This window comes from Sorex fumeus, unplaced genomic scaffold (genome assembly GCF_029834395.1).
Source record: "Sorex fumeus unplaced genomic scaffold, SorFum_2.1 ptg000054l, whole genome shotgun sequence".
Classification (NCBI taxonomy): domain Eukaryota; kingdom Metazoa; phylum Chordata; class Mammalia; order Eulipotyphla; family Soricidae; genus Sorex; species Sorex fumeus.
In genome coordinates this window covers 42227054-42244660 of record NW_026606111.1, presented here as the reverse complement: position 1 = coordinate 42244660, position 17607 = coordinate 42227054, and the positions used below count along the sequence as shown (strand labels likewise).

The 17607-nt window shown below is 34.8% G+C and overlaps 1 protein-coding gene across 8 annotated transcripts in view; it reads left to right on the top strand.

Annotated features, from left to right (window-relative positions):
- Positions 1-17607, top strand: part of TRDN (triadin) — a 426217-nt gene that overhangs the window by 2293 nt on the left and 406317 nt on the right. The window lies entirely within an intron of this gene.

Sequence of the window (17607 nt, the reverse complement as noted above, 5' to 3'; positions counted from 1 at the left end):
TTGAGCCAATAGAAATCAGGTTGTAAACTTATATGCACCTAAAATTTAAGACTAATACCAGAATCACTGTTATTATTCACACATTTCTGCAGAGTGCTCTACTATACCATTCATTTTATCTTCATAAATCTCACTTTTTGCATCTCTGCTAAAATATCCGTTCAGTCTTTCTCAAGACGTGTACTTTAACACTGGGTCATATTTCTTCCATCCTTGATAGTATTTCCTCTCATCTGCTATATTTTTTGTTCTATCACTTTGCATGCATTATTTTAATGTAAGCACTAAAGCAGTCTTAAGGGTAACCAGTAGGTACTTTCCCCACTATGTGTAACTCTGGTGGTGGCAGAGGGAAGTAGTGTGGAAACACTGATGGAGAGAAGTAACACTAGTTGTGTGGTATGATGTTGAAACAATGTATGCCTAAAACTGAACTACCAATAACTTCATGAGTGACTGTACTTTAATTAAATAAAAGAAAAAAACTATTTTTTAAAAAAGTACGAGCTTAGAGAATGCTCTTAAGATCCAATTCACATTTATCATGACAATTTTTGCTTTTCTATTTAGTTTTGTTTTCGTATTCTTTACTCCAAGTTTGGTAGTGCTCAGGGGACCATCTTTACAGAGTACTGAGAAATGAACTCAGGCCAGTCACATGCAGGGCAAGTGTTCTATCTGCTGTATTATGTCCCTAGACCCTCATCACAATGCTTTTAATACTAAGTCTAATAGAGATGACATGTCTCATAATAATAATCATGGGAGGATATAATTCTTACCAGCAATAGCATAGCCCATAGGCTAATCAGCTGTATAATATTGAGCATATCCATAAACTTTACCAAGTTCTTCAGATAGATTTCCACTCCATGTTCCAAGATAGGTTACCTGATTTGTCAGATGAAAGAAAGCTACATATGAAATTGCAAAACAGGTACAGAGCATTAAATGGGCTAGATCAGAGCAAAGCTGAATCACAAAGTATTTTGAAGAAATGATACCTCTGAATCTCTGTTAAATTAATACAGGCAATCATAAAACCATGATAGTAAGAATATATGTTTCTAAAATATTGGATTTCAAGCAGAGTATTAATCGATCTTTATGATCACTTACTTAACTGTTCAGATGACCAAAATAGATACTCTTAATATAATTATTTCTATAAAGGAAACTGTAGTTTGGAGAAGTTAAAATTTGCTTGCATTTAAATGACATTATATGGGGCCACTAGAATATACACTCAGATCTTTGATCTGGAGTTATTTAAAATAATTTCCTCTTAATTTGTGAAATTAATAGCAAGGTTGATACTAAATTAGAGATTAATGAAGTCTATGTTAGGATCAGTCACTTAGTATATGATGCCTTTTATAGATTAGATCAGACAGATGATTGGATCATACACAAACACTTTGGGTTAGAGCTATAAATAGTTTCTTACCTTCTTGAAGAGGCTCAAATATTCCTGGATAAGTGCCACACTTAGCTTCTCTTTCTGAGATTCATTTGAACTTTCAGCTACCAATGACAGCATATGTTTGACCACATGTGTTTCTATGCAAAAATATATTTTGAGAATTTGAATAAGAAAAGTTCAACTACTTATTAAGAATTAAAAACAAAAAGCATCCAGGATGTAAAACCTGTAGTGAAATTAAATGGCAGATCCATCTTAGTAGATTCAAGATTAGCTTCGTTCCATTTAGATGCTTTTCTTGTAGTTTAAATTTTAGTGGTATCTCTTCCCACCTCTTAAGAACACTGCAACCTTGGTAATTGTTATTTTCTTAGCTTAAAGATTTTTTTAACTTTCCACAAGATTGTGACTGTTATCTAAAAATAATTCCACTTTTACAGTGCAGCAATATATTGAGGCTATTCAGCTATTTTACTAAAGGCTTAGGGATCTTTAGAGATTTAAAACTTTTTATGCTCTTTGTATTAATTTTTAATAAGCTAACAATATTTACTATGAAAGAAACACAAAATGGTGCAACTAAACAATTTAAAATCATCTACATTGACCTTTGGGTTAAATATATCTATTTGAAATAGGATGCATAGATTGTTAAGATTTTACAGCTAAGCTTCTGGATATAATAGTTGTGCATAGTTGGAATTTAAACTATTTTTTTATTTCCTCCTTTAAACAAAATAAAATTCTTTGGGGACATGCTTAATATATTTAAGATGCGTATTATCTAAAACAACACATTTAAAGAGAGCAAACTAGGGAAAAGCTGTTATCGAGTAGCTATGCATTAACACCGTGCAATCACTTAGTTGATGGAGTCTGCATTCAACTTTAACTTCTAGGAAGATATGTCAAAATTAAGTTTTTGCTTTCCCCAGTTCTTATTTTCTCTGGGTAATATGAGTGTCTACCTAGTTTCTGATAGGAAGTCTATTTGAGTGTAATATAAACAGGCTTTACCCCAAAGTGAGGATTATGCAGACAGATGAAATTTCTGGGCCAAAGTGATACTAGTTTCCATCTTCAAAGCAAGTTAAAAAGAATCTCCTTGAAATGTGTAATGAATAAAGGCCTGTTCTTCTCTGAAAATGATGCCCTCTGAACATCAAACATCTCCATTTCTCCATACCTGAAGTCAAGGAGTCAGATGCACAAAAATTTTAAGATATTGTGAGCATCTTTGCTGGATACATGAGTGGTTTCCTCAGAAACCACAGAGCTCACCACAGTTATAACATACTTAATGTTACATTTAGGTATATAGGATTCAATATCTTTTAGCTTAGTATCGGGGAAAGACATGTTGTCTTGATTTAATAAGCTTAAAGTTGTGATTTTTCAACCAATTTAAACTAAGATAAATTGTGATCAGCAAACTGCTTTTCATAGGAACACTTGACTTAATTCAGGCACCACGTGGCTAGAACTCGAGGTAGACTAGTCATAGCCTTGTTACTCATTTGAGCTATCAGTCCTATATTTCTCACAAAGCCACTGAAATGTGGAGAGAACAAAAAAAGGGTCTTAAAAAAGTGTCTTTAGCATTAAAACTTAATTTTAAAAATCTTATAGGACACAGGTGAGCATTGGATGAGAGAAAATGTTTCCACTTAGTAACACTTTCCAAATACATATTTAGCAAGAATTTGCTGGGAAATTTACCTTTTAAAATAAAATCATTATATCTTTAAGAAAATTTTGTTTGTGATAGAAATCTGATAGTGTCAGGACAAAAACGGTAAATACAATATGACACTTCCTGGACATTCAGTGCCGGAGCTGCTATTTTTGTCCATGGTTATTTAACTTAAGCTTAATTTTCTTGGGAGCAAAAGAGTATACTATGAAATCTATAAGTGATTTGAGTATGGTAAAGTTCCAAGCTTGTGAATTTAAATTAGGTGCTGCATTTAAAACAAACAATATACTTTTATTTGAAGTGCAAGAAAAAATTAGAATTTATTATTATTTTTAATTAATTTATTTATTTATTGAATCACTGTAGGAAAAGTTACAAAGCTTTCAGGTTTAAGTCTTGGCCATGCAATCATCAAACACATTTCCCTTCACCAGTACTTATTTTTCACCACCAAGAACCCCAATATATCCCCCTCCCGACCCTCCCAATGCCTGTGAGGCAGATGAATTCTAGTTAACACTTTATCTACTTTGATTAAATTCATTATTTTGACAAAAGATGCACCATTATTATTTAGAGTTGACACCCCAAAATCAGACCTGCTGAAAAGGCATTATGAAATAATTTGTTTTCTACAGCTAGTTACAAGAACCAAATGATGACACGTGGCCGAATTAGCGGCCGCGCGTTTTTGGATTTCTGATATTTTACTTATTAAGCCTGGAAGTATTTTTGCCGAGAGTCAGATAATTATAAGATTGGTTTCTGTGGCTCTAGAGCCATGGCTGTGCCAGAGAGACGCTCGTGGGGGGCAACTTGTGACCTCGGTAGGGCGTGAAGGACGAGCCAGGAACGCCCCCCTTCCCATGAGGTTTCAGTCACCCCGTCATGACCAGCTCATACCTGGCTTTCCAAAATGCTCCGAGGCGGCCACCATCTTGCTGTCCAGAGCGGAAAAGGCAGAAGGGAGCAACACCCTTTCCCTTTTAGGCAGGCATGGTGGCATGGATTGATGCATAGTCCATTCAATTTTCTGCCACAAGCTGCCAGGCTGTGCATTAAGTCCTTGTGCTTCTGGAGCCATGGCCGAGCCGGAAAGCCTTAGAATTTATTATTAATAACAATCTAAACTTTTAATATTTTAGGAGACTTTAAATTATTTTATTTGGCAGAGATACAGTTGGCAGTTCTCAGGGGTTATTTCTGGCTCTGTGCTCAGGAGTGACCCCTGCTAGTGGTTGAGGAACCATATGTTGTGTTAGGGCTCAAATTTGATTCACTGAATGCAAGTACCTCCTGTACTAGTATAAGAGATTTTATTTTATTTTTTGCTTTTTGGCTCACACTAGGCAATGCTCAGTGGTTACTCCTGTCTCATGTACTCAGGATTTACTTACTCCTGGTGGTGCTTTGAAGAACATATGGGATGCTGGGAATCAAACTGGGTTGGCTGTGTGCAAGGCAAATGTCCTACCCTTTGTACTATCGCTCCAGTCCCCGTGTAAGAGATTTTAAAAAGAACATTGTGTCAGAAATTCAGTTGACTTTTTTTCTTAGGACCTTTTATACCAAACTGAATAGCAGATATTGGAGACCCAAAGTTGAAAAAAACAAGATCCATAACTCTAGTATAATTAATTGAAAACTCATAAAGAAAAATGAAATAGCAATCATGGAAATGAAGACAGGAAAGATATTCAAACATGACTTTCTATTTTATATTTTTACGTTTTAGGTATTGAATTGAGCAAGGTTATGCTTATATTCATGGTTACATTATTACACTGATACTTTGCAGTGCACATGCCAATGCTGGAAAAATGAAATAGTCGAGGACTGAGGAGATTAGCAGTAGGCTTTTTCAATGTAGATATGAAGTAAAAAGAGAAAGGTGATAAGCAATAATTAATAGTCCTTGGAGTGAAGGTACACTTATATGACTAAGACATTGGTCTAGACCTTAGGCTAAATACTGCATTTTTATTTGAATGGACACCCTAGTGCTACAGTGTTGCAAAGTTTGGATATCTCATGTTTCATATTTGCTTGAACTGATTTTTCATTTGATCCCAAGTATTTTTTCTCTTTCAGTGTAAGTAATCTCCCACTATTTGTATTTTCAGCAATCAATACACTTGGCAGTCCCAAATATGCTAGTTTTTACGTAAAGAGCTTCATTTTCATTTCATTGCCAAAAAATAAAATACCAGCAAGCAAAACTTAATTTTATTTTTCAGATAAATGATGAGAAATCAGTGGTAAAAATAAATTCTAAAGATAGTATTATATTAAGAAGTCTATCACTAATTAGGTAGAGCCAGTTTTACCATCCACTTCCCACCCAGTTTCCTTGATTTAGAATGTCATGCAGATCTTGGCAAGAATGACTTATAACTAATGTATAATAGGGATCCCTGTATTTTGAGTAACATAGTTTTAATACTTAGTTGTTTAGGAACGTGGTATTCCACCTTTCCATCTCTGTCATTTGCTTATGGATGGCGACATTGCTTATATCCTTAAATACATCAATTAATCGTTTAGATATTTGACCTTTAATACTTGAAGTATTTTCTCTAAAGTGTTAGATCTGAGAATAGTATTTGAAATGTGTATAATAACTATAGGCTTTAAAGGTAAAGGTAAAGGCCCTCCCGTTGATCGTCGATTTTCTCGAGCGGGCCCAGTAACGTCTCCATTGGAGACTTTGTTGTTACTGTGTCTGGCATATCGAATACTCTCGGTAGCTTGCCGGGCTCTCCGAGAGGGGCGGAGGAAGCGAACTTGGGTCGGCCATGTTGGCCGCTTGTAAAGCGAACGCCCTACCACTGTGCTATCGCTCCAGCCCATAGGCTTTACAAAAAGATGAATATATAATGATATCATACAAATCTACCAGTTCCAAGTCTTCTAAAATGCAGATAAAACTACATGAAAAAATGTTAGATATATTCTTTAGATTGCATTGCTGAACATTAAAGTACACAGTAACAACAAAGTCTCCAATGGAGACATTACTGGGCCCGCTCGAGCAAATCGACGATCAACGGGAGGGCCTTTACTTACTTACTTACTTATTAAAGTACAAAATATTTATGAGTATGAAATAGTCATAGAATGAATTTGCACACATATTTAGATGCTTACATATAGATGAGTATATATTATGGAAATATGAGAAATAGATAATTAGATTACCTTAGATGATCAAGGACTGTCTGAAGAATATTTCTAAGTAAAATAGCAGGGACATAAATGAAAAAAGAAAGGTTTCAAGTTCTACCAGCTTTCTTAATCCTTAAGGTTTCAATTAATTCACTTAGTAAATATATAACATTCTTTCCAATGAATTGTTTTAGCCTTATACTCTGTAGGGAATAAAAAATAAAAGATGAAATTTGGGGCAGAATCATTTTCTGGAGAGGTCTTTCTACAACTAGCATTGAAGAAAATTAACATTCAGTACACTCATAATTTTGACCCACAAATACTGCCAAAATTTTTTCTGTAAGGATTCCAAATCACACTCTAGCAACAACCAATAAAAACCCAGTACAGATGTAAAGATAGGTGCTAATGTTTTTTTAAGTATGGTTAAATTATTAAACTATGAGAAACCCGGATTTTAGTCACCTTCCAATTTCACACAGGAGATTCTTAAGTCAACAGAGGATATTTGAGTTTTGAGAGAGATTTTAATATTTTCCAGTCACTTACCATTTTGAGGAGCACATCAGTTTTTTTGTTTGTTTTTTGTGGTATTCAGTGCTTACTCCTGCCTCTGCTTCTGCACAGAGATCACTCATAGTGAATTCTGTAGGAACATATGGTTTTCTGTGGATAGAACTGGATTCAGCTTTGTGCAAGACACAGGTTAAATATACTATGCTATCTCTCCAGCCCAGGTCAGTTATCATTTAAACAGTATGCTAATATAGCTCAAAGATAAACACATTTTATAAAATAAAATCCTTATAGAAATGTAATTTTATTTGTCTGCTTTATTTGCTACTTATAATTCTATGACATGAAGGGGGGAAAGATAACTTTAAAGACGTGTTAGGTAAAGAGATTCACAATTCCCTCTTGAGAGAAATCAGTGAAAGGTGATGGCTTATTTTATGTGTACTTGAGCTAATGAGTTGAGAAGTGACAGCATAATTTGAGGAGAGGCACAGGTGGAAGGAGCTTTGATGGATAAACTGAAAGACAGTACTTTACAAAATTGTCTCACAAAGTTTTCCAGAAACTAAATAACAAATGAGGGTAGATTACATTTCTTTACTTGATAGTCACCTTATATTATAGCATGTTGCACTCTGCATGTCTGTTGGAGTGCTTCTATGATTCTTTAATCCTTCATAATATTAACCAATATGAGAAACAAGTTTTCTAATTATCTAGGAACTCACTTAAATTAAGTTGTGTAAGTAACACTGCACCTTGCATCAAAATTAACAAAAATTCTATCAACCAAGACAGAAATAATTAGATAACTGGGGCAATTTTGAATAACATTGTTCTACTTGGCTTTCAAATAACCAGTCACATTAGTGGCTCAGTGTTTAAAAGACTATATGGGGACAAAAAATGTGCCTCAGCATATAACTGTATAACACCTGCCTCAAATGCAAGAGGCATGGGCTTGCTTTTCAGCAGTGTGATCTATGTACCGCAGTCATGTGTGCAGCCTCCAGCATAGCAGTAATAGAAGAATCAGAGATGGAAATTATAGAAGAAAGAACAAGAAAAGAAGGAAAAAATGTGATTTTCACAGTTTTTAAATGCTTTTCTACATAGGCACTTAAAGCTGCATAAATCACATAAGTAAATAATTTATTAAATATAAATGACTTTGACATCTACATAACCAACACTCAGGTCAGGAAGTAATATTTCCATCACATCTGAAGCATGTGCACATCTTCCCACCTACTGACTGGTTTTACTTCTCAATCAAGCCTCCTTCTCCAGTGCTTCCCACACAGGAAACCATCATCCTACTATTTTTGATAACAGTATTCTTGCTTTGCATTATGAGTTGTATGACTTTCACATCTATAAACAGTATAGTTTAGTTATGCCAAGTTTACTTTTTATATAAATGGAACCACACCGCACGCATTCTACATCTTGATGCATTAATTCGACACTGTCTGCATAAGTCATTTATTTCATTGCATGTTGTTTGTGGCTTATGATATTTTGTCATGCTGCACAGTAGTCCACTTAATTAATGTCATAATCTATTTATCCACTGCATTTTTTTCAATAAGGGCTATTAGGAACCATACTGCAATGATCATTACTCTTCCCTTAACTTCAAATTCTATGGTTCTTAATCAATGCATATTTACATCATGGCATTGTACACTGTGTTAAAAAAAAAGTGAACTCAATATGAACAAGACACATTACACCCTCAAGTTGGGTAGTAGTATTAATGTCATCACTTAAATCTAGTTAAATACATGAATAGATGGTAGAATACTATGATCTGTTTACTAGAAATGATTTCTACTGATTTCCAGTAGAAACTAATTAGCCCCACTAGCTACTTGAAATAAATATTATGAGGACTAGGGAGAGGATGAGTAGCACAATAAAGAATTCTGAAAGATTTGTGTGTAATCCTCAAAATAACCTATTTCAGATACTACATCAACTTAAGAATTGATGATCTGGCCAAAGAAAGCAATTACTGAGACCAGAGAAAGTACAGTAGGTGGAGTGCTTGCCTTGCACAAAGTCTACCTGGATTCTATCCCCAGAATCCCATCAGGTCCACCAAACACCACCAGGAGTAATTGCTGAGTTAAAAGCCAGGAATAAGCAACCCCTGAGCATCATGAGCTGTGTTTCCCCCTAAAAAACCAACAAAAAAAGCAATTATTGAACAAATATTTATTATAAATCTCCTAGTTCTCATCATACTATGTATTCTCATTCTCATCATCTCCTTGTTCTCACATTTTTCTCTTTACTAGAACTGGTGAATACAATCAGATTCTTGTTTGTTGTTCTCACCTGTTTAGAATTGTTGCCAAGTCCTATTCAAAGACTTTAGTGACATTCATTAATACATACCTATAATTTAACCCAGGAAATACTTAATTGGTTCCCATTCTTACCACTAGTAGATTAAAATTTACTCTTTTAAAAGTTTAGTTGCTTCAGAAATTTAATTTTATCTATTTTGCATTCACTTTGTGACCAAAAACTCTAAAACATAATCTATATCCAATTAAAATAAGGCATAGTCCATTGGTGTAGAAAGTTTTTTTTCCTTTGGGTTTATTTTTATTATTTTACTTTTTTTTTTAATTTTTATTAGTGAAACACCATGAGGTACAGTTGTAGATTTACAAATTTTTGTGCTTGGGTTTCAATTATACAACGATCAAATACCCATCCCTCCACCAGTGCCCATTTCCCACCACCAATGATCCCAGTATCCCTCCCACCCCCATCCCCTCCATCCCACCCTGCCTCTGTGGCAGGGCATTCCCTTTTGTTCTCTCTCTCCTTTTGGGTGTTGTGATGGTATAAGAAAGTTTAATCACCTCCATGTAGTGAGGAGAAAATAGAATAGGGGATTTTTACTCATATTTTATTACCTATGAAAACAAAAATGAGAAATATTATTTATGAAAATTACTAAGACCAAAGATACAAGAGATAATCTTTATTTTTTTTAAAAGCATTTCTAGCAGGTTCAGAGATCCGGTGCCATTGTAGATCATACTCCAGGGATCATGTGGTGACAAGAGTTAAAGCCAGAGCTGTGCAGGTCCAAGGCATATGTGATACCTCTTGAGCCACAAACTCTGCCCCAATTATTTTTATTCAATTTTCATCAATTTCAAGTTGAAACATGAGAATGCATATAAACTTTGTTGGTACAATGATTTTTAAAAAAACTCTTAACAATTGCAATCTCTTGAACCCATGGTTCTCAAACTAAGGTCACTACTCAGCACATAATCAGCATCTGTAAATTTATCAGGTATATTTACCTCCAGTTACATTACTTATTAGGAAGGATACCTGACTCTCTGAATTACAAATAGTGAAAGTGGGGCCTAAAATCTGCATTCTGGGAGCCTTTCAGACAGTCCTGATGCATGCAAAATGCAAAATTTCACTTAATTGCATATAAACTTTTAACAAATTCTCCATTCCTGACATAATAAAAGAATTAAGACAAATGAATCAAGCTGAGTTTGCAATCAACAATTTGTACCAACTCTTCTGTTGTATGAATAAGCCATATTTGAAATGGATCTTTTGGTCCTTTTATGAGCAACCCTATGTGATACCTACATCATTCTCATCATCTCCTTGCTCTCACATTTTGCTCTTTACTAACATTGGTGAATACGATCAGATTCTTGCTTGTTGTTCTCACCTGTTTAGAATTGCTAAATCCATGCCTGTTAAAATCTATACAACTATTTCTGAGAAAATGTAGGTTTATATTTGCTTCAGGACATAGTTTTATGTGACTGAATGTAATGGTGGGGGGGAGCAGGAAGTGGGAAAACTGTATCAGGCATTCATTTCTTTACTCAAAATTTTAAAATATAACAACTGCTAAAAATATATCTCATTTATTGAAGATGTGTTTATTAAAATATAAAAATATAAAGGAGGAGAAAGAAGGAGGAAGAAAGGAAAACAGAGGAAAAAGAAATAGAAGATAAAAAAATTACTACTATTAGTAGACTCACTGAAGCATATTCTCAAGTACCATCCTGTTTGGAAAGTTTGTGGACTTTATGTTTTGTTTGGTTTTAGGAATATTTATTGAGACACTGTGATTTAAAGCTATTTATAATAGAGTTGTTTCAGGCACACAATGTTCCAATACTAATCCTACTACCAATGTCTCCTTTTCTCCACCAGTGTTCCAAGGTTCCTTCCCACCTCAGAATCTTCCTTGGCAAGCATATAATAAATTCATTTCATATTACTTAATCCAATAAGACTTAAAGGACTAGGAAATAGACTTATCAGAAAATAAATCAATAAAGTCAATTTTGATTAATAATTGCTATGTTTTTAACCTCTTAATCTAGTAGAGGACAACCCTGTGCTCTTTTTTTTTTTATTTCATTTTATTTTACTTTTGTTTTAAGCAGACTTAAATAATGTTCTTGGAGTAGGCCATAGAATTTCAGCAATGTTCATTGGGTAAGATCACCCACGTTGCTCAACTTCACTGAGCAGTCCTAAGTAGCACCTTGCATAAAAAAGTGTTCACACTGTGCCGATTGACAAAAGTGGCAAGACATCAGCTATGGAGTACAGAAATAATGACTCCATCCCTGCTCAAATATCCAGTACCCAAATGACAAAAGAAATTTAGATATTATTAGATGAAAGATAGGGAAAAGAAATAGAATTCTTATCTACAAAAGTTAAGATAGATAAGAGATCTTATCTAGAGAGAAGAAAAGAGAAGTGAAGATAAGGACCCTTTATCTAGTTGGGTCCTTAAAAGAGAACTCTCTCAAGAGTGAATCAGAGAAGATGTAATATCAGGACTTGTCCAGTCACAATTCTTTCTTTTTTTTTTCAGATTTCTAACTATTTATTTTTTAATTAATTAATTAATTCATTTATTTTTTAATTTTTAATAGTGAGACATCATGAGGTACAGTTGCAGACTTACACATTTTTGTGCTTGTGTTTCAATTATACAATGATGAAATACCCATCCCTCCACCAGTGCCCATTTCCCACCACCACGGATCCCAGTATCCCTCCCACTCCATCCCCCCCATCCCACCCTGCCTCTCTGGCAGGGCATTCCCTTTTGTTCTTTCTCTCTTATTGGGTTCTGTGGTTTGCAAAAGAGGCAATGGGTGACAATCTGTTTGGTCTATAGTCTACTACAGCATGCTTCTCCCATCCTGGGAGGATCCTCCCAACACCTTTATTTGGTGTTCCCTTCTCTATCTGAGTCACAATTATTTCTAAAGATGGAGAAAGGAGTCACAATTTGAGAATGTGGTAGCCTGTAGAAATTGAACAGGGAAAAGATCTTCCTCAGCAACTTAAGGAGGAACATTGCCTTGCAGACACTTTTATTTTAGCCCAGTGAAAGCATGTTGGATTTCTAAGTCACATACTGTCCACTGTCAAACACTGTCCTCCCGTTGTTTATCCATTTGCTCGAGCGGGCCCAGTAAGTCTCCATTTTTGAGATTTTGCTGTTACTGTGTTTGTCATATGGAATACGTCACTGGGAGCTTGCCAGGCTTTGCCGTGCGGATACGCTCCGCAGCTTGCCGGGCTCTCTCAGAGGGGCGGAAAAATTGAACTCTGCTCGGCCAGGCTAGCTGCATGCAAGGCAAACACCCTACCGCTGTGCTATCACTCCAGCCCAAGTCAAGTCACATAATAGTTCAAATAAATGCATTGTGTTAAAGTCATTAAGTTCTTGGTAAGATATTTTTGAGGGGTCACACACAGTGATTCTCAGGGCTTAATCCTAACACTGTTCTTAAGGTGCACTCCTGGCTCATGGGACCATATGCAGTGCCAGGGATTGAACCCCAGCTAGTCGCATACAAGGCAAGCACTTGACTCTGTAATCTTTCTGGCTCATGTTGTTGGTAATTTACATAGCAGGAGTACATTACTACTATGACAATATCTATCTGATTACTGTAAAACTTTCCTATCCAGTAAGGGGCATAGTTTCCCTTAATAGAATTCCTAAAATTAATATAAAAAAGATGGAGAAATTAATCTTTATGAAATGTTTAAAAGTATATTGTTTCATGTAATAAATAAACCTGACAATATAAAAAAACTCCTTTTTCAAGGTAACAGGGCTTATTATTGGGAAAACTAGTACATTAACAAGTAGGCTATTCTTTCAGTAAAATGTGTGCTGAATTTCTTACAATAAATAGAATTTCTAATATATAGTATTCTCCCAAAAATAATGAGAAAAGTCAGAAGACACTTATTTTACTTGTGTTGTTTGAACAAATAAATAACTGAAAGTTTGACTTGGTTAAGAGGGTCATGGTTCTATGGCATTTAATCTTCCTTAATCTCTACAATTAATCTTTTTCATTCTAATTTATGACCATTTTTGAAACACAAATTGTGATTTGTCCTCTAATCAATAGCATTTGCCTACTTACCTATACACAATATGTAGGGTATATCATGTACACTGTCTAGAAGGGTATAAATGAAACTTCTTTAAAAAGGTTCCCTTAGGAATTTGAGCCATAGTAAAGCCCGTAGGGCACTTGCCTTGCAGCTGCTGTGTGCTTTTCCCAGCACCACATAAGGTCCCCTGACCCCCATCAGAAGTGAGCCCTGAGCTCAAAGCCAGAGGTAAGTCCTGAGAGCGGTCAGGTGGCTACCAAACCAAACCACTGGTTAAAGAAACTGTGGTATATCTACACAATTAAATACCATACAGCAGTTAGAAACAAAATGAAGTAATGAAGTTTGCTTATAAATGGAAAGACATGGGGAGTATCACGCAGAGTGAAATGAGTCAGAAAAAGAGGACAGATATAAAATGATTGCTCTCAATTGTGGGATATAAAAAGCAGAGTATGAGACTAACACCCAAGGATAGTAGAAACAAAGGCCAGGAGGACTGGTCCATGATTAGATGCCTGCCTCAAGTGCTGAGGGAGATGGTGTTTGGGATAGGGAAGGGACTGCTATGACAATGATGATTGGAGAGGATCCATCTGGATGGCAGATATGTGTTGAAAGTGGGTAAAGGGTTAGACATGATGGTCTCTCGGTATCTGTATTGCAAACCATAGTGCCTACCATAGAAGCAGGCTGGGAGGTGGGGTGGGAGTGGTGGGAAAGATAATGGGGACATCAGTGGTGGCAAATGTACACTGGTGGAGGGGTGGGTGGTGGAAAATTATATGACTGAAACCTGATCATGAAAGATTTGTAACTGTGTATGCCACAGTGATTCAATTTTTTAAAAAAGAGGTGTTTTTTGTTGTTACTATTTGTTTTTTTTAAGATTCCCTTGGTTCTAAAATCAGGAAGTCTTGTCCTGCTTTGGAAGGAGCATCCTTTTCCTTCCTTGATTTGCACACACAAGGAAACTTCTGCTGGATAAAAGCCTATTAATAGAAAGCTGACACTGCTGCAGTTAGAAAAATTCAGGTCAGGGATTAATTTTATGGAACCCACAGTCATGTCAGCTAAACATGATCTGTTTGAGGTAGGTGAAAAATATGTGATCACTATGCTTGCTGTTCAAACTAAAATAAATGTGTTTCTTTTATGTTCATATGAAACCCTCTTTCATGCAGGATTCTCAAGTATAAATTCATAAAGTTCCTACAGATTTTAAGTTTGGGGTATAATTTTGTTCATAAATTATTCTGAAATAAAACAAAATAATGGAAAGAAAGTAATCTGATTATAGGATTAAGAAATATGACAGATTAGGTCAATTAAAAATTTTGAGGTAACAGCTATAAAAAATTACCTGTAGTTATAAAAACATAAATTTAATTTTTCAGAAAAAATAAATTTAACCTCAGAACATGGAATGCCAATCAAGGGGCTGTATTTATATTTTTATTTTTATATATTAAAGGAAACTTTTCAGACAGGAGAACCAACAGAGAAATAAATTGTGGAAAACCATAAATGTATACATTTATAGAGAATTGCATGGTACAAATATATATGATAAACAAAAATATACATGTTTTCCTTTATAAATCATAAAATGAAATAGAGGTCAAAGAATTTATTTCAATGAAAAATGGGTGAGTTCCTACAGCATACAAAACTTTGCACATAAAGAACTAATATAAATATGTGGTAGCTCATACAAGTTACAATGTTGCTACAAGAACATTTTCAGACTTGTCCTATCTGCCATTCAACTCATATATCATATGTTTATATGTTAAACAGTTCTAATCCTAGAAAAAAATTAAAGATTATTTTTAACCTTTTAATAATATGCCTTCATTTATGGAATCTTTAAATTTCTAAATGGGATATAAATACTAAGACCTTTAATTTAACCATTGTTTAAACATAAAATGATTAATTACCATTAGCTTATGTTTTTGCTGAATATCATTAGATATATGGTATTTGATTTCATACTTTCAAAATGACTAATCTTCTATCTTTCTATAATTGACTGCAAACTCTATGCTTAGCTAAAAAAAGTCAAACAAATGAAATTAATGGAGAGGTGGGATAGGGGTTAAGGTATTTATGTAATATATAGCCGACCCAGATTTGACCTCTGGAAGCACATATGGTCCCTGAGATCATCCAGGAGTGATCCCTGAGCATAAATACAGGAGTAAGCCCTGAGCACCGTAAACCCTGAGGGAGTGGATCCCTAAGCCCTGAAGGTGTGGATCAAATCCCAACCCTCAAAAAAGGCAAAAAAAAAAAAATCCTAAAAGCAAAATGAATAAATACAACTATTAATCAGAATAAATAGTTGATTAATGTTGATGACATTAATTGATTAGTACTGGAAAGATTATATCCTTAAAATGATTAAATTTGAATTCTCTTTGATGATTAGGCAACATAAAAACTTGAAAACATATATATTTAAACACATGTATTCATTAAAATTCTGGTCACTTTATACACTTACACAGTATTAGAAATGTTTCCTTATACATATATAGTTTTATTCCTGTAAATTCAGCTATCAGTTGATTAATACCAAACAATTAGTCAGTTTTTCAGTTAGCATATTAAGAAACCATATGAGCCTTCGATTTGTTCAGTGAATGACATTTCTAATACTTTTGAAGGTGAAAGATAATGTAATTGTCTTTTATATTTATTTTAGACAAGATTAACCTAGGTAACACTTTTCTTTGTTATTCATTGCATCTAATTTTAACTTCATCCTGTATTTAATTATTGCTTTTATTTTTATGACAATAAAGAAAAATAATAATGAAATATGCAGAATTATATGAAAGTAGGGTTGGAGCAGATTTTATACCATTTCACAAAACGTCATGTTAACATAAAAAAAGTTACTAATGTCATAAACCTATATACTTAAAAAATACTTCTACTTTTCTGTTACTTAACAGAATTTTACTTACGATGAAAGAAACATGAAAGAAAATGAATAGCTGCTTTATAGTTCAATATTTTCATTCAAGGACACTCAACACATTTTCCATAGAAATCTATTAGTTTCTACAAGCACTTATGCCTCCTAAATCTCCATAGCTAAGATCTAATTTAATTTTCTCTTCATTCTCTTTATAGTTTTCTTTATCTTCTAGAACTTTGTTCTGACATACTGCTTAGCTTTTACTTAGAAGTGCAAGGTGTGTGTTCTACCACTTGAGCTACATCCAGCCCATAATTTATCTGGTTAACAAAGTTTAGGTTTTAAGCATTTATGTTAGCCAAAAATTTATGATATTCCAAAACCAGTAACTATAACAGGTCTCATTCCCCTGACCCCAAAAGAGCCTCTAATCGTTGGAAAAGACGAGTAAGGAGACTCGCTAAAATCTCAGGGTTGGGATGAATAGAGACGTTACTGGCACTCGCTCGAGTAAATTGATGAACAACCAAATGACAGTGATACAGTGATACAGTGATGATAGCTGTTAAAACTTTTTAAAAGTCTTAGGAGATCTGCCTAAGGGCAGAATTCCAGCTAAGCTCTGTTGCTTTCTCCTTTCCTTTGCTAGGAATGTATTTAAGTAATTATATTACATTTACTTTTCATGATATTTGTAGTCATTTTGTATGAACACAGTTAAGTGACATATTTATCTTAAAGTGTGGCTCTTCCTGGGCACATCCAGCTATATATTCCAGATTAAAGTCCTCAGGCCAGGTTAATTTTTCCTAACCCCAACAGGTACCTTATTCAGTCACTTCTTTTTGGGTCATGTCAGTTTGTTCCATGCCTGTATTCTTAACTAATTCCTATGGCGCTTAGCCTGCTCCTTTCTTGAAACCATGGTAGCTTGCAGCTTGCTCTAGGTCAACCCAAGTCCCTCCATGAGACCTTTTGTGTTTAGTGTTAGGAAATAAGGGCAACTAAGGCTAACATCAAGAAATATGACAGATGCTCAGGTAAACATTATTCAGAGTCAATTAACTACCAAGATATAAAAACATAGCATTGAATGTCTTTCTGTGTCTATACAAAAAGGACATTAACCTAAAATCAACTATGTAAAGGAAATAAAGGAAAGAGGGAAGCAGTATTTCACTTACATAAACAAAACCCAGAGCCCTCAGAAGACTTGACCTTCAGGCCTGATTTCTGGATATTTGTGATTAACAGGAGAAGAAGAGCACAGAGGAAAAGTTAAGGATAAACACAGAGTATTTGGGAGTCCCCTGATGGACTTGAGTGTGCCTCTGTTGCTGTGGTGGGTGTAACTCAATAAACCTAAGGTCCCTGCAGGTGATGGTGGTGGTGGTGTTGGGGGGTGGGGAGTAACAGAAAGGACAAACC